This window comes from Onthophagus taurus, chromosome 7, assembly GCF_036711975.1.
Source record: "Onthophagus taurus isolate NC chromosome 7, IU_Otau_3.0, whole genome shotgun sequence".
NCBI lineage: Eukaryota > Metazoa > Arthropoda > Insecta > Coleoptera > Scarabaeidae > Onthophagus > Onthophagus taurus.
This window is the reverse complement of record NC_091972.1, coordinates 24,162,223-24,174,077: the sequence shown is the minus strand read 5'-3', so window position 1 is coordinate 24,174,077 and position 11,855 is coordinate 24,162,223.

The window sequence follows — 11,855 nt, the reverse complement described above, 5'->3', positions numbered from 1 at the left end:
AACGACGTTATAAAAGTTACTGGAGATGTTTTGCAGAAAAATTCAAAGAGACTAAAATATGGGACAAACTGATTGGCATTAGTCAAACCATTGAGATTTAGATTGTTATCCATGTTGCAAGTGATTCAGCAATGAAAACATCTTTGACTAAAACTTCTAACTTCCTTTTATTGAAAAATATAAATCGGTACCGGTTTCGAAGTATCATCTTCAGCCGAAAGCTAAATGGAAATATCCAAATTAAGTCTAAAATTAAATAGTATATAAAAATATACAGAATCACTTACTGCCAAAAAACGAAGCTACAAAAAGTCATACATTTGATTAAAATTTTTTAAATATAGTTAAAAAATGAAAAACGTAAAATTATAACACTACAGCGCAAGATGTTAAACATAACCATTGCAGGCGCAGTGAGCACAGGAAACTGACACCAGATATTGAACGATGTGAGAAACAGGAAAAAAACAAAAAAAACCAACCGGTTTTAATACTGTTGACTTATTTTGTTTTGTAATCATCTAATCCCACTGTGTTTCTAATCGATTTATACAATTTCGACACTCACCAACAAGCGTCTTCTATTTGAATGTATCTTTGTAACACCGCCAAACACATCAAAATCAATTTATTCTTATTGTTTCATTTTCAAAAAGGCTTCTAGAAAGTTATTTTCACCGATTGGAGGTAATTTGATTTATAGCAATAAGCTTTTCCATATTCTAGAGTCTTTAAATTTTTTGGAAAACATCCCTCTTACATTATTAACTTGCTTTGTCTCTATCAAAATAACCTTAGTGTGTTTCTAATCAATTAATACCATTTTAACATACACCAATCACTTTTTCTATTTCCTTGTATCTTTATTATTATTATTATTATTATTATTGCTGCCGGGCTGAGGGGAGCGGCCCCTCACGTCACCGCGACCTATAAGATCTATTGTAACTTTATTATTACAAATATTTAGTACAATTACCAATTTTATTTATATATATTATATTTATATTATTATTACCAATTATGTAAATTTTGTATCTTAGGCGGCCTCAGGCAATGCAATTACACAGTTGTCGCGAATCATAAGACCACCGGTCTTATATTCCACGATGGTTCGGAAATAAAACGCTTACAGTCATTGATCAACGTTTATTTCAACAAAACACGTGTTATTATAACCACTCGAACTCAATACATGAGCCATACCCCATACATGAGCCGAGCGAACGCGATACGACGGAGTTCTAAAAGCTACTAAATATAACGTCGATTCTTCGCAGGTCCCCACCTAACAATAATGCGCTGACGCCCCTACTCGGTAGGCAACCCAATTAACGACTAAATAAATACGAATTCTCAACAACAGTACATGTTCAGCCGTTTCTGACTCGTCGTTGCAAAGTCGACAAGTTTGATCCTCAACTTGTCCAATGTATAAGAGGTGGTATTTTAGGGGCGCTTGGCCGGCCAGGAAACCTGAGAGCGTCCATAGATCACCTTTACTGAGGCATAAATCCCCTCTTTGGTTTTGTTTTGCGACGAAGTTATCATACTCTTCGCTTGTCTGTGACCTGGAAGGTCTTTCCAGCGTAAGGCTACCTTTGACGCCTCCCAACAGTTGATTACTTGTTTTAGATGGCTTTTTTGTAGTCCATAACCGGGTTGGGGTCCAATCAAGAGCGTTTTCGCTGCTTCTTTGACTCTCCGCCCTCTAGCCTCTCATTGCCCTAGCGAGTTTTCTCATGTTGCTGGTACACTCTCTGATCAGTGCAGAATCACACGTGTAGGCTTTATAGCAAGAACTTCTGTTTGAAAAATGGTTATGTCCGAGCTAAGGCGCAATTTAATGCGGCTATTTGGTCCAGTAATGCCCAATCGGATCCCACTGTCTTTGAAGCATCGGTGTACCAGGCAATGGCTCCTCGTTTTAGTTGAGGCCCACCCTTCGTCCAATCATCCCTGCTTCTAAATATGACCCTATACGGCTGGTCGAAATGGTATTCTGTCGGTATAAGGTCCGTTTTAATTTCAATCAAGTGATGTTCTTCAAGTGGGGTTCTTGAGGATTTCTAGGCGACCTCTGAGGTTATCCTGCACCAGCTTGAGTGAAGAGCATGTTTTCAGTGATAAGGCACTTAAAGCTGCCTTCGTTTGAATATACATATAAATAAAATGGTGTGAGACCGAGTGGGGCATCAGGAGCAACCGTCGGACAAGATCTCATTGCACCCGTTATATTAGGACATCCTAACCGCTGAATTTGTGCCAGCTGTTGTTGTGCTGTCTTATGCTTTGTTTTTGGCCACTAAACCAGTAAGGCACCAGCGCAAGATGGGTGTTGGGGCTGTGGTAGCCCTTAACCAGCACGTCGGAGGCGCTTTTATAGTACTGGATGTTGGCTTGGATGAAGCCTACTTCCGCCATTACTTTTTGTCGGGTTCAGTTTTGTCTTTACCCTTACTTTCAGAGCTTACCTTTCCTGTACCCTTCGTGGGGTCCTTGGAGGTTCCGGAAGTTCCTGGTTTCGGTTCGGGTTCTTCCTTCTGCATCGTACGCTTGCCGCTCTTTGGCCTCAGGTTGATTTGCCCGAACTTGTAACTGATCTTACAGTTAGCTTTTTAAGGCTCTCTATAGAGCGATAATCAACGGATAGCGTAAGAAAGGCACTGCTGCCGTCGGTTATACTTTTGAGCACCTTCCATTGGTGTTCAATCCTTCGTTTTTACATTTAACAATCTTTAGAATGCAATGGCCATTAGGGTTGCTACCTCCCATGATTGTAGGGTTGGTGTTATTGACTTTAGCCAGTCCGCTGTCCCCTGGTTTTCGCAGTTGACCACCAGCCAGCCTGCCTTAAACGTGGTGCCGAGGAATTTAGGCTTGATCTCGCCTCGCGTCCCTTGCTCAGTTCCACTATTCTTGAGATGATAACCTCTTGACTAGCCTACATTTCGGCTGTTATGAGGTTCACCTCTGGAAATAGGGAATCTGCAATTTTCATCTTTTTACCTTCCATCACCTGCTCGTAGCTAGCCGCTGTAGGCTTTTATTCCTGTGGAAACTTTGGCGTTGTGCTTTCGGATCAAGGTCTTTTGACCCTCTTCTCCTCCTCACATATAGGCTATATGGCCTTTCCTTGGGCTTTCTCAGGACCCAGCCCTTGTTTGAGCAGCCACTTGGGGCTTTTTCTTGCGGCACCGCTTAGTTTCTTTTCGTTAACTTGGAGCTTCTCAATGTTTTCCTGAAGTTTGATAGTCTCTGTTGTTGAGACACTACTAGCTGTGGAGGAAGCGGAGGACATTGTAAGATACTCTGCGCTTCCACTTGAAGGCGATTTCTGCCTTGATGCGTTCGGAGTTGCATCGATCTCTTTTATAGTTTCTCTACTCAGTTCCATAGATGTCCCACAAGTAGCTAGTAAGGGGATTTTGTTGAAACTGGAGATCCCCAGGTATCCAGAGTCCGCTTATTAGGAACCAAATAACCTCTTGGCCAACGCAGTAAAGCGATAAAAGTCTTCGGCATAAGCTGTTCCACCTTGACTTTGGGGTTTTTATTGAGGTTGTCTCCTCTCGATCTGGGCGATTAAACCAAGATCCCCCGTGCTGGATTCCAGCCCATGATATAACAGTTGCTGCAAACAGCAGCTGGCGACGTTACCCTTCTGTGTAAATTCTTAGCCGCGATAGCTTGAATAGTGGAGTAGTGGGAGCCACACCTCCAGTGGTGCCACGAGAAGGCAGACAGTCGATGGGGCGCTTCCTCCACTCCCACAGAAAGCCACACACCCACCCTAAAGCAAGCGTGTTATTTTGACATTATCAAATAACCTCAGTGTGTTTATAAGCTAATAATACTATTTCGACACCCACCAACAAGTATTTTATACTTCCTTCTATCTTTGAAACACCTTCAAAAACATCAAAATATTTTTTTTTTAATTCTATCATCACTAAGTATACTTTGCCGAATAAAAGCATTTTGTTAATCACCAATCACTTTTTGCCATATTCTAAACTCTTTAAATTTTCTGGAAAATATCTGTATTAACTTTTCTACCTTCTGGTGTGTTTATCAAGTAATCTGAAAAAGTTTTTAATTTATTTGAGCCATATTGATACAGACCAACTAGCTTATTCTATGTACTGGTGTCTAAACACACTTTCAAAAAATATCAATTACCATTAAATATCCTAGGCAAGTTTTTAATCGATTAGAACTGTTTTGACTAACTAAATTAAACAATGAAAAAACTTTTGACTAAAACTTCTAACTTGCTATTACTTAAAAATATAAATTGGTACCGGTTTCGTTGTTAGTTTCGTTTTTTGACAGTAAGTGATTCTGTATATTTTTATATATGTGTATATTTAATTTGATAAATAATTTTGATATTTCCATTTAGCTTTCGGTTGAAGATGAAGTTGTAACCTCGAAACTGATCTAATGGCTGAGAATGAAAGAGTAAGAATAAATTGATTTTTATGTTTTTGGTGGTGTTTCAAAGTTACAATAAAATAGAAGACGCTTGTTGGTATGTGTCGAAATGGTATAAATCGATTAGAAACACAATGAGATTACATGATAAAAACAAAATAACTTAACAATATTAAAAGGGTTGTTTTTCAGAAAATTTAAAATCTTTAGAATACGAGAAAAACTTATTGGTATGATTCAAAACGCTTTTAATCGGTTAAAAATATCTCTAGTATACTTAGTGAGGATGATACAATTAAAAAAAAGAGTTTGTTTTTCAATGAGTTTTAAAAATACAAGGAAATAGCAAAGCCTTATTGGTGCGTCAAAATGATAGTAATCGATTTAAAACCCCTTGGAATGATTTGACAAAAGCAAATCAGGCAGAAAATTCAAAGTCTAAACATTAATAATCTGTAGATTGAATTTCAACAAGATTCTATTTCTGAGGAGCCCCAAAATTTATTCCCTACTAAATTCCAAACCATTGATTTTGAAGATTTGGTACTCCCTTTTAATTTGCAAGTTGAGGACTCTTCATCTTCTCTTGTCAGCAAGATTAAATGAGATCAAGTAGTTATAACATGACATTATGACAAATTTGAAGCTAAGTTAGTAAAGTAGATTTGGAAATCTCCATAAACACAAGCATAATTTTGTGCTTTAAAAAATCACTTTAGATATAAGTAAAAAATTTATAGAATTTCCTGTTTTATATAAAGCAATTCTCAATCACAAATAGCTTATTAATTTGGTAGCTAATAAAAACGTAAAAAGAAATTAAGCCCCTCTATAACATCCTGTATTTACATAAATTCTTATAATCGTTGTTACAAGAAATTAGAACTTCAGACGTATCTAGAAATTCGTTTGTTGATGCTTCGAGTTTCGGATTGTTTTGGTTAAAATTTTCCGAATGTCGTAATCACGAAAATCTTTTCCAGAATACGTGAGAATTTAAAACAACAATAGTTGACGTCACGGAAATGTCCTGACTAATACTTTGAAAATATGTCTTTACATAAGCAGATTGCTGATTCATTCATAGCAAAATTTTTCATATTTTCAACAATCTAGAAATTGGTTTGTTGATTTTTCCTAAGTGTCGTCATTCACGAGGAATATCCCGACTAAAATAGTTTTATAATGTATATTTGTTTAATTCATCTTCCTTATTTTCAAATTAGTACAAACGGTAAAGTTTTTTTATAACAACTTTTAATTTAGAAACTTATAAACAAACACATAGTATGTATATTTAGCAACGTTTTACTACATTCCCGTCTATATTTTTCGATTCGTAATCGTACTTTTATAAACATTTCCGTGCCAGTATTAAGATTAATGTCATTCGTTTTAAATTAGAAAAACGCCCACCGTTTTTGTTATCCCTTTTATTTATTTTATACTGGTGGAGATTATATGTAATGCCGCGCCGTCGTAACTGTTATTCATTTTAGATTTCCAAGAAACCCACTCACCGTCACTGCTTTGAAAATGCAAAAAAGATCATTCGATGTATGCTGTTAGTAATTATTACTTTCTTCGACTTGTATCTACTACGTTGTTGCTCAAAGTGTGAAGCAATCTTTCGGTGGGAAACCCGGTTCAGTTCGTTGGACACGAGGACCAATTTAACGGCTCATTGCCAGCAACTCTTCGTTCGAGACGACCTCTTCTCCTTCCTACCTTCTTTTCTTTCGTAATGTTGAAGAATTTTTTTGCTTATCTGTAAAGGACAATGCTTGTTGTTTTATTAATCATTTCCTATTTAGATGTATATGTTAATACATTAAGTTAATTTTTATTCATATGTAAATGGCGATATTTAAAATCAAAGTTTATAATTTCTTGATTTATTTAAAATTCTTCGATGGTTAACCCAATTCTAATAATAGATATGAATGCGAGTTAGCCGGAATGTTATTGGATAAAAACTTTTTTCTTTTGAAGTAAAGATTCTTGAATAATTTTCTTAGAAAATGATTAAACTTAAAATTTAAAAAAATAGTTTTCATTTAACTTGAATACGAAACTTGAATTCAGCTGCTGAACGACTACTATATGAGTCACTACAAAAAATAACAAAATGAATAGTATGATGATTACTGTAGAAAGATAATGGAAAGAATGCTGAAAAAATGCATACAACAAAACACCATATTCAACAGAGCTGAATATGAAGAATATCGAAGAGAGAAACTGAAAATAACTGAACACAACAGCAAATAAGAAAGCGACTAGAATTCACTAAAAGCTAGAAAGAAACTTTTAACCTCAGAAGATAGAGAGGACAAATAAAATATGGAAGCCATTAAAGTTGATGTGTTAGCACCGAAACCGAGATACGAAGAAACGGTACCATCAATAAAGAAGTTAAAGTATTACAAATCACCTGGAAAGGATGCAATACCTGTTGAACTACTTAAAACATCAGAAGAGAGTATGTTGAGACGGATATATCAATTAATACAAACAATATGGTGAAATGAAAAAGCAGGCAGATTTAAGTGCCTTATCACTGAAAACATGCTCTTCACTCAACTTGATGCAGGGTAACCTCAGAGGACATCTCGAAATCCTCAAGGACCCATGTCTAAACCACTTGATTGAAATTAAAACGGACCATATGCCGACAGTATATACTTTCGACCAGCCGTATAGAGTCATATTTAGAAGCAGGGATGATTGGACGAAGGGTGGGTGAGCCTCAACTTAAAACAGGAGTCCTTGCCTAGCACACCGATGCTTCACAGACAGTTGGATCCGGAGTAAGTATGGGCATTAGTGGACCAAATAGCCGCATTAAATTGCCCCTCAGCTCGGACATAACCATTCACCAAGCAGAAGTTTTTGCTATAAACTCCTGCACCGTTTTGAACGTAGAAAAGAGACAGAAAGGTGCATCGCTAGGAACAATGATGTTACTCTATGGTGGGTTGCAGGTCACAGAGATATTGAGGGCAATGAAAAGATCCTTCATTGGATTCCTTCCGGTTATGGACTACAAAAAGCCACATAAAACAGGTGATCAATAGTTGGCAGGCCTCAAAGGTAGCCTTACGCTGGAAAGAATTTCCAGGTCACAGACAAGTGAAGAGTATGATAACTCTGTCGCAAAACAAATCCAAAGAGGTTTTATGCCTTAGCAAAGGGGATCTAAGGTCGCTCTCAGGCTCTCTGATCGGCCATGCGCCCCTAAAATACCATCTATTCCACATTGGACAAGCTGAGGATGAAACTTGTCGACTTTGTAACGACGATTCAGAAACTGCTGTGTGAATGCGTCGCCAGAAGCAGCCTAAGACACAAAATATTAGGTAAAGTACGCCTGGAACCTACCGACATAAAGGAGCAAAACCTTGGAGAAATACTAAGGTTCATCAAGGGCCTACATTTGCTCAGCCCGGCAGCAATAATAATAATAATGGTGAAATGAACAAATTCCAGAAGAGTGGACTACTAAACTCTACCTATAAAGTCTCTACCATCGTCTGAAATCTTACTGCGAGCGAACGCTGGAAGAATATCAAAGTACTGTAAAATGGACCTGTATGGACTGTCAAAATTCAGGGATTAACAGAACTATTTGAGAAAAACTGCGGAGTGCTGTGTTTTAAAGAAATTACTTATCGAGCATTTATATTTGTACACTGTCTCGTAATTACTTATTATAAAAGTTAATTTACATTGTGTAACACCCAAAAGCTATCTTTACTAGCTGTCAAAATTTTTCTATCGCAGCAAAAAATGTAACATTACTAACATAACAAATTATTATTTTTCGGTCTAGAGTATCAAAAATATTCAGAATTTTTTTTTTTATTGTTTTGCTATTGTATACCGAGCTTCTGGAATACGTGTGTAAAAGTATAATTAAAAATTCGCATTATTTTAGATGATACACCATTATGGCTTGGCTAACCGAAGACATTACTTGTTTGTGAAAGATATGAACAAACAAATTTGGGCAAAGTACTATCATAAAGGTTCCAAAAATGAAACGTCACAAGATCAAAACTGCCCGGAAGGCGAAAACAGTTGGTAGAAATGACGTAAAACTGAGGCCGCTAGTACACTTAACAATATCCGTTAGTCAAGTCAAACTCAGTAAGTAAACTCACTTTACAGGTTTTGGATAAATTAAAAACCAATTTATCAACATTTATCCCATAATGAGCTGATAGAACGTTGCTTGGGTGTAGAATCAAAAAATAATAATGAGTAAATAATAACGATAACAATTGAAGGTTCAACCTTTTCGCTATTATAATCTTTAACAACGGATTTATACTAATGTTTAAGATTATGGATGTGACGGGCAAAAAATTGGACAACAAGCAGAATTGCAAACGGACGGCCGTAATAAGGTTTGCATTAGTGGAGTAAGACTACGTTCGTCAATTTCTGAAGCAAACTAACTGTAATATTTGAAATATACTGTAATATACAGTAATATTTTGCAAATGATTTATTTGCATTCGCTTTTCTGTCAACAGCTATATTTTGTATGCAAATAAAAATAAACTTTTTTAAATTAGATGCCAAGTCGATAATATTCCAATATAAACAAAAAGTAATCTGATTTTCTTATGTACCACAAACAAATTCGTTCCATATATGGCAAATTTGTAGCTGTCTTTTGTAAACCGAAATTAAGGCGTAAAGTACTAAGTGAGAACATTTCCGTAAATCAAAAGCAAATACTGCTGCTGATTAATTTGTCTTAGCAATATTTTTATCATTACCTTTACAATCTTCGTATATTGCAGAATTATTAGATTTATTTATTCTAAAATTACATTTTCTCTGTCATTCGCATAGACAAATTGTTTTAATATTATGTGTGAAAAAGCCAGTAGATAAGTTGTATCGTTTTCCAAAGCAAACGCATTGTATCCTACATTTGATATACAGTGCTTCCCAAAAGTAACGGATAAATTCGTTAAAACAATTAGTATTACTTTAGAAATGGTTTATAGAAAAATCACTGAGATGGGTCTAAGGATTTAATTTTTTTGCAATTGTTTGGTATATATTTTACATTTTTACCGACATTTTTAAACTAGTTATGACGTCATCACTATTTTTTTTTCAAATAGCAATTCCCCATTTTTATTACGGAATATGAAACAGGATTCTTTTCTGAATTTGACACAGCCAAAATTAATAAAAGTTACATAAGAAAATTTTCGAGAAAAATTATCTTAAAGTTTCATGATTTTGCATTCATTTGAGATAGAAAAATAACAGTAGCCATGCCCATCCCTGAAAACCAAAGCTATGGCTTTATTAGTAACTTGGATGATTCCTTTGTGATCTGGCAGCATAGAAACGATTTCTCTAGAAGTTCCTAGACCACCTCAATTGTCAACACACCATGATTAAATTTACCATGGAAATAGTAACTACAAAACAGTTACCTTTTACGGATGTTTTGGTCACACGAACAGGTATCTACAAGCTAGGTCTCATCACCATCCACAACAGAAAAGGTTAGTGACCCAAGCCTGGTTCCGGAAGACAGAAAGGGTATGCAGCGGAAAGAATTTAAAGAAAGAAGAAGACTTTCTAGAAGATGTACTCCAAAACAACGGCTACACTCTGAGGGACAGCGTGTCGCAGTGGATGACAACATGCCTGAAGAAGGACGATATCGTAGTACGATACAGTATGGTCAGAAGAATTTGAAACGCTATTCCGATAGCTAAAGACAAACTAACTCCATTAACTCTTACTGGAGTAAGTGTTTAACATAAAATTTTGCTCAACTGGAGCAAAGTTTGATTTTCTTAGATTCTTTAAGTAAACGATTTTAAAAGGTCATATATAGGTAGAAAAAATTTGATATTTCATTAAAGCATATACAGTTTTAAAAAAAATTGGATATCTACTTTTTATACCACCGCTCCATTTGCATAAAAATAAAATATCCTGTATCTGTTTTGGTTTATTTTGGACATACGAGTATGTAAATTCTACAAAAAACAATAATCTTGACAAAAACAAAAATATATTCTTTAGGTGCGCAGTGGCTTTGCCTTGGTGCTACAACATTCAAGATTAGCCATCTTAAAAGACTAACGGCTAAACGTAATTTGATAAAAGGTACATTTTATCTTTCCATTTTACTGCAAATTGTTTTGTATCATTTGTGTACCAGTCGAATTCATCTCTTTGGAGCTGCTTGTCCATTTTAAAATTAGGGAAATACTTTCGAGACACATTCACTTAGTTCCACATTGTTAAAAAAATTATCAAAAAATATTGTATGGTTTTTTTGTTCAAGACCCTCAATAAACTTGTACACAATTTTAGAACCTAGGCTCTGTCGAATTTCAAACAGCATCCCGACTTATCGCAGAAGTTTCTTAGGCATATACTGTTTTAGCACGCTTTTACCTTTAAATTTAATCATCGACTCGTCCAAGGCTAATACTTCACTTGATAAAAGACAATACTTAAAAGCTTTTTCTAAATGATCTAACAACGGCCATACTTTATAAAGACGATCAAAATATTCCGAATCACTATTAGGCATACCAGAATAATGATTGATATGCAAGTATCCTAATAGCCAACCAAATCTTTTTTGCGTCATAAGAGAGCTAATGTAAGAATCACCTAGATCTGGTGCACTGGACCAATAATCTTTGTAACTTGGCCAATGCTTGATTCCCATAAGTAAATTGATTCCTAAAAAGGCATTTATTTTTCCGCACGACGTTCTCTTGTAATGTTTTCTAGTACGCATTTGTTCTTCAAGTTTGCCTGAAAAATCTAAAAATAGTTGAAACAGAGAATATGGTGTCGGATTTGAGCTGGTTATTTTATTGATAACTGTACTGTAGTTAATTTTTTTTTTAATTCTTGCTTGTAGTACAGGTAAAGGTTTCTTGTCATCTGAATCATTTTCACTGGAATAAATTATCAATTGGTATTCAATATTGGTATTTAGGGTAAACGCGCCTAAGGTCGCAACTATAAATTTAAAAAATAAAAGTGTAGTAAAATTTCCTCTATTAAAGCTTGTATCAATAATTAGTTGCCAGTGTCTGTAACCCAAATTATAAGCAATTGCGTAAATACTGGTGGTAGTACTGCCTTAATTTGTCAGTTTAGAAAAGTGCGTACCAAGTTAAACGTTTGAAGTAAGTAAACCTAGACTTTTATTTAGCATGACATCTTTCATAAATAAGCATAGAAAGTATTATAATCTTGTTTTACTTCAATCTGTACATAGACATAATTTTAGATAGAACAGTTTTACTATTTCTTTAAATGAAGTTGTTAAAAACATAGTACATGTTTTTATTTTCGGGTGGTCGAACATAGGTTCTATAATTAATATAATTTTCCATTAGTCGACCACAGTGGAC